We start from the raw sequence: 11,289 nt of genomic DNA on the forward strand, positions 1-11,289 counted from the left end.
TATATGATTGTTACAACAAAACTTATGGTATATTTGTCTTGACGTACATGCTATACCTCAATTCCATGCAAGTACGTGTTTATATGTTTTATTTTGTTGTGTTATTGTGATGGAAGCTAACTAGTTGTTTGCTAATAACTTTTTTCATACTGATGCAACAAACTACAAGAAGCGTCTATAGTGAATTACTATAAAAAAATGGAGGAAGAATAATGAAAAAGAAACAACTCAAAAGAATACAGCGGAGGAAGCAACAAAGCAAAAGGGACAACAACAGAAAACATTCCTTGCAAGGGAAATGAATTCAACTACTTGAAAAGGTCCAAAGACCAAACAAAAGGATCCAGAAGATGAGGCGTCAGAGGACCTTGATGAGGAAGTTGACATAAAGTAAATGTGAGATTTTTTGAGTCATTGACAACATTGTAATATGATATTTTCAATAATACTTTGTAAATAAAATTAATAAAAAATGACCATACTGTATGACAAAAATAATGCATTTTCCTAAAAACCTTATAATTTGCCAAAATTTGCCCAATGACCAAAACCACAAAGAGTCAACTTTGTTACGACCTTTTTACCATTCACATGTGTGAAACTCATGAAGTTTGTGCGATATACCTTTCCACTCGTTAGGTATCACAAACTCTCACTTAAAAGGAGGTTTTCATGGATGTTTTGCCGACATCACGAAGTTCGCATAATAATATTTGCAAACATCTTTTTATACCCAAACTTTGAAACTTTGCAAATACTTAACTAAATGGGCATATATATGCGAAGTTACTCTAAATATGCAAAGTTCTTTCAAAATATGTGAATTTTCTAAGAGATTTGCAAATACATATCGAGCTATATAAATTTTTAGCATGTGAATTTGTGTAACTTTGCATGCTTTGTTGAATCATATATAAGGTCATTTTTTTGTTTATTTTATTTTATTTTTTCATTTATTTCTTGGAAGAACTATAACTCTTTTCCCTATAGAACCTTAAGTATTTTTCCTCTTCCTTGCAGTGAGTCCTGTAAATTTTTTTTATGCATTTCGATGAGATTGCGATATCATCCTTCTCATCATATTTCCCCGTTAGATAAAAAACTGAGTCCCATACGAACAATATATATGCATATTGTTATATTTCATCACAAATTTTTTTCTTAGCCCCATGCATATTTGTATTTGGTTATTGTTGTAGATTTTTTTATATGTTTTCTGTATTTTATTAAATATTTTCCACCAGATTTATTGTTTAGGGTTTACTATATTTAGGGTCTTTTTTATAGATATTTTTATTTTTATTTTTTGTGATATAGCTGATTTATGTTTTTTTTTGCTTGTCCTTTAGTTAATGTTTGATGTTTCTGTATTGGTGTAATGAAGCTAGGGTTTATTGTGCATAGCCATTGAATAGAGGTTATGGGGTTATTATGGGTAGTTAGTTTTCAAAATGGTTGTTATAGTTTATTATATTAATTGAATATATAAAGTATATATGAATTTCTTACATGCTATTTTCATTAGATGAATGATATGTTGTGTGGTTGGTATAGGCAGTTAATGATGGACTCTGAAATTGTTAGAGTGTACATATCGTAGCACTGATCACCTTACTTGAAGATCTATAATCGTCTCAAAAAATAGTAGCTATAAAGAATTTATGGCTTTGATGTCTTATAAAATCAAATATGTGGAAGTCATTGATCCTTCGATACAATTTTCTCGGAGCCTAAATGCCCAACATATATGAATGGATGTATTTGATGTTGATGATGTGAAATCGATGTTATTTCATGGTGATATTTACTTAGTTACTCGTAAAGCTAAATAGAAGCAGAGAACATGCATCTATCTGAGGCACCATCTATCGAGCTTAGTCCTTTGGCGATAATCCAACTATCCCAAGCAGTAAACGATATTAGCGTCCCAAATATTTAGCTTATGCAGTTACCTGAATCGATTATGGATATAAATGTTTAATATACTGGCAATGGAGAATGAACAATTATGTTGTACATGAGCAAAGGATCACTGAAGATGATGTGAAACCACATGGGAAAACTAATGCCAGTGATCTTTATCACAATAATTTTAATGACATCCAATATTTCTAGTCAGATGACAAAGCTAAGTTGTTGGACTTTGTAATTTATGCTTGTAATTTAGGATGTATATGAAGTTTTTATGGTTAATCTTGCATATTAATAATGTAAGAATGCTGAATGCATGGAATCAACAGAAGTGATAGATAAGATGAATTTTGATTTAATTTGTGAAACCAAACATTCAATTAATGGTGGTAGCTATTACGTAGATGATGGAGAATCAAATGATATCGATGATGATGACTATACCATGTCAATGGGAGATGAGGAAGACATTGATGACATTGGACAAATAACATTTGAAAAATCAAAACCTTCATATGTTGTATAACCTATATGAACATTTGTTGGGCAGTATAACTGTTTTATATTATTACATTAATGAGACATTGTTTGAATAGGTTCTCGTTTGATGGGTTATCCTATAATGAAGATCAAATGAAACATAGATATCTCGTTTGTATGACGACTTGCATAACAAACAACTTAATAATTGTGAACAATTTCAGTGGCTAACAACAATCTCAAATGATCAAGAAATTATTTTCGATAAAAGGTTTAATGATTTTTAGCACAATCATGAATTTTTGAAAGATCATATGATCAAGAATAACTATAAAACAAAGTTCTTTAAGAGCTACAATAATAAAGTCATTGTCGTATGCATGAGAAAGAACCCGTAGATGATGGTTGATTGCCCTTGAAAGATCTATCGTACAAATGTGCGGGGAGTAGGGTTATTTTAAGTGAAGTATTAAAGCGAGCATGCATGTGGTGGATCACTAGGCAACCTTTTAGTGAAAAAAATATCTTTCAAGTGGATTTCATGTATTATTTACAAACACATGCATGACAACCCAAAGATAACTCCAAGAGAAATCATGAATGACATCAATCACGAGAAAGATGTGGAGGTTACTTTCAAACAAGCATGGCATGGACGGGACAAACTAAGGAGGTGCTATATGATCAATTCAAAGAGTCCTTCAGGATGCTTCTTGCTTATTTGAATTATTTAATGAAGGCTAACCGAGGATCACTAAGGTACATTGACGCTTATTAGAAAGATCGATCTCATGACCTATTCTTATCCTTCTATCCAAACATTAATGAGTTTTTAAAAGGATGCCCTCTACTTATGGTAGATGACACATTTCTAGAAAGAAGATACTATGATATATTGTTGTCAGCCCATAGTATTGATTCTTGTGGTGTGATGTTTCTGTTAGCATTTGCTGTTGTTGATAAGGAGTCAAAAGATTCATGGGCACAATTTTTAAAATATTTAAAGGAATAACTCATACGCTTCGACGAATATAATAAGAGAATGCAACTTACATTTATCTCAGATAGGCATGAAGGTCTAAAGTATGCTGTCCCCCACACATGACCGATATGTCATGTTGGATATTGCATGAAGCATTTAACAAAGAATTTTTTTAAGAAATTTGGTTCATCACTCAGTGTACTTTGATGGAGTGCAGCTCGAGCAGTCACGAGACAACATTACAATTATTTTCTTCATAAAATTTGAGAGCGAGATGAAGCTGTATACAATTATGTTATTACTAACGTGAAACTCAAACATTGGGTTAACAATTACTTTTTTGCGAAAAGATATAGGTGCTTAACATCTAATATAGCAGGATTCTCGTCATACATAACAAACCCCTAATTCCTCTTATTGAAAGACTTCATCTCATGCTGATAAAACTTTTTGAGAAAAAAAGAATACCAGGCAACATATGTCAGACATTATGGTGTCAAAGGTAAAAGAGAAGCTAGAGGAATTGAATAACACAACAACAATATGTGCAAATAGTGCATTGCCATCGACATCGGTACAAAGCCCATAACCGATCTCACGATTATAGTGTTGATATTCAAAAACACTTGTACTCTTGTGAAGAGTGACGAGTTAGTAGGATTCTATGCAAACTTGCGATCATATGTATTTTGTATGAGAATAAGCTGTCAGAGGATTACTGCGACAAGTTTCTCATAGTTGAATCATATTGAGCTCCATATAATACGTATCCATTCCTTTCAATGACAGATAATGTCTTACATATCGCTCCATTAACTTTTATACCTATCTATCTACCAAAAATAGTTCGTAAAGCAGAGTGACTTAAGGTGAAGAGCAGAACACAAGGATGTTGTGCCATACAAGTGCAGTATATATAGTGAGGATAGCCATAATAAGCTAAAGCATAAACAACAGTGAATGCAATGTATGAGCATATTCAGTTTTGAATAAATGAAATGAATACAATATATGAGCAAATTTATTTTTTTGAATGAATGCAATGTATGAGTAGGTTCATTCTTTTTAAAGAATGCAATGTATGAGCAAGTGCATTTTGTTTTTAAATGAATGCAATGCACGAGCAAGTTTATTTTTTTTGAAAGAATGCAATGTATAAGCAGACTCATTTTTTTTTGAATGAATGCAATGCATGAAAACATTTATTTTTTTTGAATGAATAGAATGAATATAATGTATGAGCATGTTCATTTTTTTTAATGAATGAAATGAATGCAATGTATAAGTAGATTCATTTTTTTGAATGAATATAATGTATGAGTAAGTTTATTTTTTTGAATGAATGAAATGAATGAAATGTATGAGCATGTTCATTTTTTTAAATGAATGAAATGAATATAATATATATGCAAGTTTATTTTTTTAAATGAATGCAATGCATGAGCAGGTTCAGTTTTTTGAATGAAACAATGTATGAGCAGATTCCATTTTGAATTAATGCAATATATGAGAAAATTCAATTTTGAATAAAAGGAATGAATGAAATGTAAATGCTTTGGTGACGACACTTACTCAGATTGAATGATTTGTCATGTGGATAATATTTTGCAACAAGAGAACGAATAATTACTTTACATGTGTCTAAACTCAATATGTACTTGTATATGTTAACTTTTTATATGATTTTTACAACAAAGGTTGTAGTAATTTGTCTTAATATACATTCTATACCTTGATTTCACATAGGTACATGTTTATATTTCTTGTTTTATTGTGTTTTTGTGATATAAGCTAATAACTTTTTTGTAGGTTGATACAACAAACTGTAGGAAGCATATAGTCAGTTACTACTAGAAATTGAGAAAGAATAACGAAAAAGAAGCAGGTCAAAAGAAGGTAGCGGATGAAGCAACAAAGCAAAAGTGACAATAACATATAATATTTTCCACAAGGGAAACAAAGCCTACTACCTGAAAAGGTCCAGAGGTCAAACAAAAAGGATCCAAAGGAGGATGCATCAGAGGTCCTTGATGGGAAAGTCGACATGAATAAAATGTGAGTTATTTCGAGTCGTTGACAATGATGTAATCAGATGTTTTCAATACATACTTTATAAATAAAATTAATATATGCATTATAGGGTTTATTTTTTAATAATTGAATAAATGAATACATATATGAGCAGGTTTGTTTTGAATCAATGGAATGAACGAATGAAATGAATATATGCATGAGCAAATTTATTTTAAATGAATGAATAAAATAAATGTATGAATGTAAATACATATTAGAGTTGCAAAGCTCACCATAATGAGATAACATTCACATATCAAAATATGAAAACCTGAAACCATATTTGTAAATGTGGTCACATATTTATGGATGTTCATTTTCAAGATTTGCAAGATTCATATAAAAATAACACACGAAGGTCCCCACATCTGCAAATATGTGACCACATTCGCATATGAGTTGTTAACCTTATCAATTGGATGAGATTCACACATTAGAATGTGCAAACTTGAAACCATATTTGCGAATGTGTACATATATTTGTGGATGTCTATCTGCAAGATTTGCGAGATCTACATGAAAATAATGCGCAAAGGTATCTATATATGCAAATATGTGATCATATTTTTATATGACGAGCTAACTTTTTCAATTGGACCATATTCTCATATCAGAATGCGTGAACTTGAAACTATATTGGCGAATGTGGTCAAATATTTGTGGATGTTTATCTTTGAGATTTTCGAGATTCACATGAAAATAATGTGTGAAGGTCTCCATATCCACAAATATGTGACCACATTTGTATGATATATTAACCTTTTCAATTGGACTACTTTCACACAACAAAATGTGTAAACCTAAACCATATTTGCAAATGTGTTACACTGTTCTTAAGATCCGGTTTAATCGATCGGGTGCTTGGACTAGAAGGAAGCCCCACACTAGAAACCAACATGTACTCTAATTTGAGCCTGACAAAAGCTAGAGGATCGTGTCGACGATTATTAGCCCTTTGAGGCTAGGTTGGACGTGTTTGGGGAGCAGACCCCTGTTGGATACAATGGAGTAGATGTCTAAGGATAACCATGATGTAGGGTTTAGGTGGTTCTGGAAAAATATATAAGGGAACATGAAAATCTGGTAGGCCAAAAATGACTCTAGAGGGTAATAAGAAAGGATTTTAGTTCAGATATGATATGGATTGAACCAAGGGCTTGCGAGACACTTATGAATGTGTCAGGGTTAAGATAGACTGGTGGCGGTTAGAGATCACAAACATAGGTTGTTTGGTAGCTGGGATGCTCAAGCGATAAAATACAAGCTTTTTTGAGTTAATCAGATGGATGCAGTTTTGGATTTAAGGCTATGAAAAATAAGATAATGCAACATAAGGTCTAGTTACAGGTCTAGGACATTACTATCCTACATCTTCTACCATACTCTGGACCGTAACAGATAATCCATAAAACTAAACTAGAGAGAGAATTCTAAAGTCCTACTTCTGTCAAGACTCCTATTCTAACTAAAAGTCCTAATTAATTATGAAAGAAAACTTAATTAGATTCTTCCTAATTAACCTTGAGAGACATTTAGAGAGAGGGGATCTCCCACCCTGTTCTTCCAATTAGATGCCCCATGTGGGCCCTGTCGAGTGGCTTTCCTTGGTTCTAGTGCAGACATATGTCATGCTCTCCTTCATCGGAGTATAGACACATGTCTCTTGACTTTTTCATATGTGAGGAGGACACATCAACTACCAATCTCTTAGGTCACACCTAAGCATGGATGACCCTCAGTGCTTGCAGGGAAAGACGTGAGGATCCTAAAGCTTGGATCCACACCATCTTCTGAAATTCGGGTCGTAACAAAATATGGTCAAATATTTATGGATGTCCATCTTTGAGATATGTGCAAAGGTCCCCAGATATGCAAATATGTGACCACATTCACATATGAGATGTTAACCTTATAAATTAGACCACATTCGCACATCAGAATATGCAAAAATGAAACCATAATTTCGAATGTGGTCAAATATTTGTGAATATCCATATTCAAGATTTATGAGTTTTACATGAAAATAATGCATGAAGGTCTCCACATCCATGAATATGTGACCACATTCACATATGAGATGTTAACCTTATCAATAGGACCATATTCACACATCAGAATGTGCGAACATGAAACCATATTTGTGAATACGATCAAATATTTGCAGTTGTCCATTTTCGAGGCTTTGGAGATCTGCATGAAAACATGTGTGATTACATTCGCATATGAGGAGTTAACCTTATCAATTGGACTACATTCGTACAAAAAAATGTGCAAACCTGAAACCATATTTGAGAATATGATCAAATATTTGCAAATGTTTATCTTTGAGACTTGCAAGATTTGTATGAAAATAATATGCAAAGGTCCCCACATCCTCAAATATTTAACCATATTCGCATATAGGGAGTTAACCTTATCAAGTGGACTATATTTGCATAATAGAATATGCGAACTTGAAACCATAGTTGCGGATGTAGTCAAATAGTTGTTGATGTCCGTCTTTGGGACTTGCAAGATCTGCATGAAAATAACACGTGAAGGTCCCCACATCCATAAATATTTGACCATATTTGCTTGAGTAGTTAACCTTATCGATTGGACTGCATTCATACATTAAAATGTCTGAACCTGAAAACATATTTGCAAATATGGTTAAATATTTGCTAATGTTCATTTTTGAGACTTGCAAGATCGGCATGAAAATAACCTGTTCATACAATAATTCATTCTGTTCATTAAAAAATAAATTTGCTTATATGTATATTCATTCAATTCATTAAAAAATGAGCATACTCGTATAATCATATATTCATTAAAAAATAAACTTGCTCATACAATCATTTATTTTATAATATACACAAATTAGTAATTAAAAATAACAAAATTGTGTTTCCATATCAATCAAATCAAAGTAATATTTGTACTTTCAGCAACACCAACATGCCAATTATGTTTTTTTTCCACGCTTCACTTGACTTAATGTTGCATACAAGTGTGTAAGTAAAGTTGCTCCCCATGCAAATTCATCGACACGATCTAGGTCTTGCAGTAATTATACATATGATGCATGTATCAACTTTCTACTATTGCCGATGAATAAACAAGTACTCAAGAAGTAAAATAAGAATGCCCTCAACTCCCTCTCTACCCTATGATCAACCTTTCCTCTAATATAAGGTATCTTTTTCTTCATTATTTTAGCCTTACTGTTGTCATATGTGTTCCTCAACTATGACAACTTCAATCTTTCACCTTCGAATGCATCATTGGGTGTTCTCAATAAGACTTCATATAGGTGTTTTAAATCTCTAACCCGAGGTGCATTTAATGGCTCTCCATGGCACTTCAATCTAGTGATGCATGACATGTCTTTTAAGGCGATGTTCATCTCAAAATTGAAGATCTTAAATGTGTTGGTTGCTGGGTTCTATAACTTCACCATGGAATCTACAAGACTATGACGAATTTGCCAGGTGTGACCTTCATGAATATTCGAAAATGCATTCAATCCAGCCAGTCCTTCACTTCTTTTAATAGTGTTACAAATAAGAAATATGTGAATCTTGCAATCACAAATTTTGTTGCATAAGGGGTTTTGGATCCTCTAACTATTGAGTCTGCAAATTCTGCAATCAAAATTTTATTTGCATAGAGTCAGTCAAATATCATAATTCATAGAAACATATATAACTTTAAATTAAAATTTTAACATAATATTATATTTAAAATTCAAAACATAACACACAATTGAAATTTAAATTTACATCCAAATCTAAACTCAATATTCAAAGCATGTTTGAAGTTTAAAATTTATAGTATAATTAAAATACAAACTAATCTAGATATCCATTTTGTACAATTCAGTTTCAATTTCAACTCCAAACTCATAATTCAATTTCAACTCAAACTTTAGAACATAATAAAATACAAACTAGTTATCTTACATATTCAATTCATAGTGTAAAACTCATTTGAAATTTAAATTCACACCCAAATTAATCAATGAATTACAAGAATCAAACTAGTTATCTTAATGAACATTTTACGACTAATTATCTTGAAACGTGTTTCACACATATATGATAAATTAATTAATTAATTTCTTATTCTAAATAGTGATCTTACATATATGCTTTCTACATACACATACAATATTCATAAAAATTTAATTGCAAGAATTAACATAAACACACATATATGTCAATTTAATGAATGATTGACTATAATATTGAAATTGATTGCAAATATTTTACAAACATATTGCACACAATAATTTTTGAAGAAAGTATCTAGCCACAAGAACTAAATATTCTTTGCTGCTGCTGCCTCTTAGTGCATGCACTTGCTCCTCCAATAACTCATCTTCCACCTCCTCAGATTCCTCACCATCCTCCTATTCACTCTCTACAATTGGAGCTTTCTTCTTTTGTCGAAATACCACATCTACAGAGGGATTCTCACTCTCATTCTCTTTTAATTGATGACCATCAACATCATTCACCACCTCAGCATCTCCACTTCCTATCTTCTCCAAAATCTTCTTCACCTCAACCATGATATCCTTCCCTTGTTGAAGTACCTCCTTCGTCTTTTCCACCCTCATAATGTCCATACTATCCCTCTTCATCTCACCACTACCACTGCGGGTGGTTATGTCTCCTACTTCCTCTAACCAGGCATTGAGGTTAACAACAACATCATACTCAATCAATGACTCATTCACCAGTGACTACACACATGATGTAATGCTCCAATTTTTGAAACCAAAAATTTAAGATTTTTTTTTAAAACCCCTTTACATGATTTTCAAGAAATACAACGAAAACTTTTTTTTTTAAAACAGTTCAAGCCTTGGGCAGGTTACAGACATTACAGACACACAAGTAAAACTAGAATAACTCAATCTAACTATAATTTGTATTTAAAATAAATCAAATACTAGTATAAAATATTATCAAAGTTTACAAGACTAAATCAAATAAATAATAAAATATTAATTTTTCTAAAAGCCTCAAAGAACTATGATCCTCTTGGTGCCATCCCAAGTCTACTGTCATCACCCTCCAGCCTACTCATTACCTGAAATATTCTAAATAAAAGGCATAAGTCTACAACCCTAGTAGATAATAACCAAAACACATGAATACAAATATTTCAATCATAGAATAAGCATTGACATATTTTTAGATAACATCTAAATCATGCAACATCACAATATCAGAATTAAACATAATTTATATCTACATAACTAATCATGCTTATATTTATATTACAGAATAAACATGCTACAATGCATCGTGCCAATGAAATAATAATTTATGCACAAACTGAAATATTGTAATGATTCTATTTTGATTTCTTATGTTTCACTTTTTCTTTTTCCTTCTGCTCAAAGGTACACTCTCGAGTCCTAACTTTGATTCAACCAATCCAATGAGAGATATATTATGTCATGTATTTTATTAACCTCATTGAATAAAAACATCTACAACTTTATACCAAGGTTCCACTAGAGTGGTCCGTAACTGAGAGAAACTCCTATTGGTCCTACGCAAAATCGATTCCTACTCTGTAGAGATTTTGGAGCTACCATCTAGGACACATAGTAGTCTGGGCCCTCTATGACTGGTGACAAAGGACCAGGAGACACCGTTGCTCTCCAAAATAACTCAACGATCACTCGGTCGTGTGTACCCCACTCTCTCCAAAGTGTGCCCCAATTCAAAGGACACGTTTTGAATGTGTCATGGGTGTTATTTAATTATTAGGCTCATAAATTAAATTATATGTGCTCACCGCACATGCACCCGGGCTCACCAGCCCAATCTCCCCACTGGAGATTC

This window comes from Nuphar pumila, chromosome 1 (assembly GCF_984573655.1).
Source record: "Nuphar pumila chromosome 1, dmNupPumi1.hap1.1, whole genome shotgun sequence".
Lineage (NCBI taxonomy): Eukaryota > Viridiplantae > Streptophyta > Magnoliopsida > Nymphaeales > Nymphaeaceae > Nuphar > Nuphar pumila.